General features: G+C 37.2%; 1 non-coding gene across 1 annotated transcript; it reads right to left on the minus strand.

Moving 5' to 3' along the window:
- Positions 1 to 200: 200 nt before the first annotated feature.
- Trnaa-ugc (transfer RNA alanine (anticodon UGC)) lies at positions 201 to 272 on the minus strand. The gene has a single exon. It is a non-coding gene; the product is annotated as a tRNA-Ala (tRNA).
- Between the last annotated feature and the right edge of the window lie 4147 nt (positions 273 to 4419).

Here is a 4419-nt window from a genome sequence, read left to right on the forward strand (position 1 = left end):
ACAGTAGGCTATATAGCACTGTTAATCAATTTAACCCTGAGGGGTTACGGAAACTTTTGGTGATTAAAAGGGGTCGTAAACAAAAAAGTTTGGGAAGCCCTGCTGTAATTGACAATAAGCAAGAACGGTAAATACAGCGCGGTAAAAAATACTGCAGGTTTTTATCACTTCACAACACATTCTTGTTATAAAAACAAAAATGGAGATGCCGGGGATTGAACCCGGGGCCTCATACATGCAAAGCATGCGCTCTACCACTGAGCTACATTCCCACGTTGTTTTCGAATGTATGAAATGATTATTTTAAAAGGCGTAATGGATGATAACGATCGATATTTTCTCCCATGTTTTTCTAAACTCGTAATTACACATCAGTTCAAGCAGATAACGTTCTGGGCACATGAATAGAATGAACGAGTCTTTGTGTGAAGTCATCTGCATAGTAGTTTCATGTTTTATTTTTTACTTTCAAAGCAATTGATCTCAAAAATCGAAATGCAAGAATTTTGAGACGGAACAAAATTTCGGTGTGTAAAATATAACTTGCAAAACAATTGCTATGTTAGTCGGCCGTGGTGCGTTATCCTGATAGTCAACTAAGACAAGAGTGTTGATAGTCAACGTGGGAGACACAGCTCTTGCCGAGTTAGCTTTAGCTGGCTTGAATCTTGCTAGAAATAATTATTATTGTATTGTAAAGTTTGATGCGTAGCCTACTATTTTCTCCAAACAAGGCTTCTATGATGTTTAGACTTCTACACTACAGTATATTGAGCTCTAATACAGGAGAGACTAATTTAAGAGACCAATCAACACAATAGGAGATGAAGCGGCTAACGAGACAACTTAACTTACAGTAGATGATCTTCATGTAGGCCTATGCTGTATTTGAAACCTTTTTTTCAAAAGCAACACTTAGGCTACAAAAATTAACTCTCTATCTCCACCGCATAAACCATTGTCTTTTGCCAACAAACAGACATCCTGAGCATGTAAAGGATTATAAATAAACTGGTTTTCTTGATATGCGCAATGCATTGTCTTCATTACAAAAACATATAATTACAATGACTTTAGATATTCATAACAACATATCATAGGTTTATTCATGCGAGACCGTCAATGCCTGTTTCAGGCAAGAAAATTGTAGAAGACTTTGCAAATCCTCACATCTTGAATCTTTCTTTTATCTTTTTTGGAAGTTGATTTCATATTATCACTCCAATGAAACGTAGCATCTTGTAACTAATACGTAAACTAAGTCCGACAAGTAACTTGCGTGTCAAACCTATACGTAGTTGAGCGGCGTGTCAGACCTAAATGTAGTTGAGCGAAACAAGAAAAACAGACATTGTTTCCCGTCAACCTCGGATATTCTTCAACACTTGCACAAAAAACAAGGAAAGCCTCATCCTAGAAATGATGTACTTGCATCGGACAAACTAGGAGCATGGGCAAGAAACCACCATGCGCCGAGTTGTTCTGAAACCACGACGCACCAGGGATTTCGCGAAACTCAAGATCTTGTTGACAAGGATGAAATTTGTTTTGGGACATAAAGTGGACGAGAAAGTGTTTCACCAATCACCCCTCAACCAGGAAGGTTCCGACACCTACATGCTCGAATAAAATGTTTATAGTCCACGTTTGGTGAAAAAAGGACACTTTCCCTAAACCCTAAAGGGTGTTGTCACAAGGGTGACACTGGTTTGGATGGCTGACATGAACATAGTCTACACGTTCGCAGTTTAGGAACTGAAACATTTGAAATGCTCGTAAACCAGAAACTGTCCCTAAACACTTTTACACCACCCTAAAACACCTAGATTAAACAACCACTGCAGAACGAAAATAAAATCAATAGGCTGCAAAACAAAAGAGTTAAAAAGTGCTATTTTAAGAGGATAAACATCAATACGAATGTTACCAAACACTCAATGAAACTATCTAAAAGCAATGACAAACATAAATAAATCGCTCATTCTAGATTGTTTCAAAGAGTTGTGGTCTATGGAAAAGAGCGATATAACATTTGGCTAAACTATAGACTAGACTATAAACTACAAATTATAAAAGACCATAAAAGCATTAATACGAAGAGTGCAATTCCGATGCCGATTGTCATGGAAATGACAAACCACAAAGTGAAAGGCTGAGTTGCCAACAGCACCTCACTCTGTAGTTCGACATCAACAAGACCAAGTGGAGGGATGCAAATGATTTCAAATCCTCTAAAAGTGATGCAATTGCAATCGGACAAAACGAGAGTGACGGATATTGCTTCTCGTCAAACTCAGATTTTTCTAAGCACTTGCGCAAACAGTAGCCGCATGCTAGAAACGATGCAATTGTTTCGGACAAACTAGGAACATGGGCAACAAACCACCCATGGGCCGAGTTATTCTAATACCACAAGGTACCAGTAAGTTTCACTTTTCAAATACCCCTCTGAACAATGTGAACATGTTCAAAAATAGTGAATTTGAGGTAGATAAAACATGAACGATGCCAAAACATAAACACTCTCCCTCCACAGGTATCTCGACTCTTCCAGCCTGGCCCTCACGGTCTAAGCTGGTGGACCTTCCCTTTCAGGTGCATCGCAACCCCAAATCACGTCGCTCCACGCAGCCACAGGGTGTGGCAGGTCGTTTTTTAAGTCTTCGACCTGGTTATGTTTGTTATGCTATTCTCGCTGTGTCAATCCTTTGTACCTGTGTGTTACTGATGCAAATAAAACAGTTAAACAACTTGCACAAAAAATTGAAGACATTTACATTTTGAAAACGATCAACTGCCGCTCAATCCCGAAACAAGTAGAAGGTTATGTTGGTGAAGAGGACAAAACAAAGCAGACGGTGAATACTTGACCGTCAACCTGGGTTGTTCCAATCCACCAGCACCATATTAATCAACATAACATCTAAACGAAAATGTTTATATTTTAAGTTCAATAGACAAAAATACCACATTGATTTGAAATATGTCGTCAAAATTGTGACCCTGGTTTGGATGGCTGACATGAACAGCTCATATATTTTTGCAGTTCAGGAACTGAAAATTTATAATGCTAATAAACCAAGAGTTGTTTCAAAACACTTACCACATATAGCCTAACTAATGCCTAAGCAAAGACAACCACTGCAGTACAAGTGGTTGTGTAGGAATTTAAACTCGATAAGTTACTAAACCAAAACAGTCTTGAAATGTGCTACCTCAGGAATATAAAATGATAACATCTGAAATACGAATGTCACCAAAACTCCATGAAACTATACAAAGGAACGAGGAGCATAAATATATCGCTCACCAAGAAAGTTTCAAAGAGCTGTGGCATGGACTTCTTAATAGTAGGATTTGGACAGGAAACAGTGCGATAAGCGCAATTACTGCCGACCAAACAGAGGCCAGTCAAATCGTATTGCGTGAAAGCGCAATACGATTTGACTGGAAGCTCATTATACTTGAAAGTTATTTTGTCGTGTAAAATTGTTTTGGCACTTTGCATGCCCACGTTTGTTTTCATGCATCTTGTCTTCGAATCGAACCCAGTGCTACTGTTAATGTAAAAATTATCTTCCTCTTAAATCTTAAACTTGTTGAACCATAGGCATACAAAGCCGAGCAACGTTATCAAGTTTAACATATTTAAGTTTATTACATTTACAGAAACACAAAACTACGCAACAAATTAAATATCGAACGTTTTCGACATCACAATATGTCCTCTTCAGAAATAACATATACTATATACAATTGAACTACACCGCACTTTGCCTTTCTACCACATCATATGATCTGTTTCAACACCTTTTGTTCTCGTTACCTCAGTTACCTTTGATTCTCGCAGAGCCTATATTGTTGAGTTTGAGCTAGTCAAAAGTACTGTGCAGTTTTTGTTTTTTTTCCGTTTTATAGTTATAATAAACAATTGAATTTTATTCAGATGTAGGCTAGTTAAATTGTTTATGTGTTATTCCTGAAGAGGACATCTTGTGATGTCGAAAACGTTCGATATTTAATTTGTTGCGTAGTTTTGTGTTTCTGTAAATGTAATAAACTTGAATATGTTAAACTTGATAACTTGATAAGACAACTCTCTACCGAAGCTTTATAAATCTTAAATTATATTGCAAACATCTGTATGCCAAATTTATTGAATTATTTAAGCTTATAGTTACCATTAACATACCCGTGTACTACAGAACAGAACAGCACGATAATCCACAGAACGCTATCTTACTTTTCTTATATTAAATTATTTCTATCGCATATGAATATTTGAGTCTGCATTTCAACTTAGTGTACGATAAACCTTTGGCCTCTGTTTGGTCACATCAGAAATTCAGTTTCCAGTCCAGATCCTACTATTAAGAAATCCATGGCTGTGGCTTTTGTGCAAAGAACTAATATATCTAG

The sequence above is a fragment of the Aplidium turbinatum genome, chromosome 16 (assembly GCF_918807975.1).
Source record: "Aplidium turbinatum chromosome 16, kaAplTurb1.1, whole genome shotgun sequence".
In the NCBI taxonomy this organism is placed as follows: domain Eukaryota; kingdom Metazoa; phylum Chordata; class Ascidiacea; order Aplousobranchia; family Polyclinidae; genus Aplidium; species Aplidium turbinatum.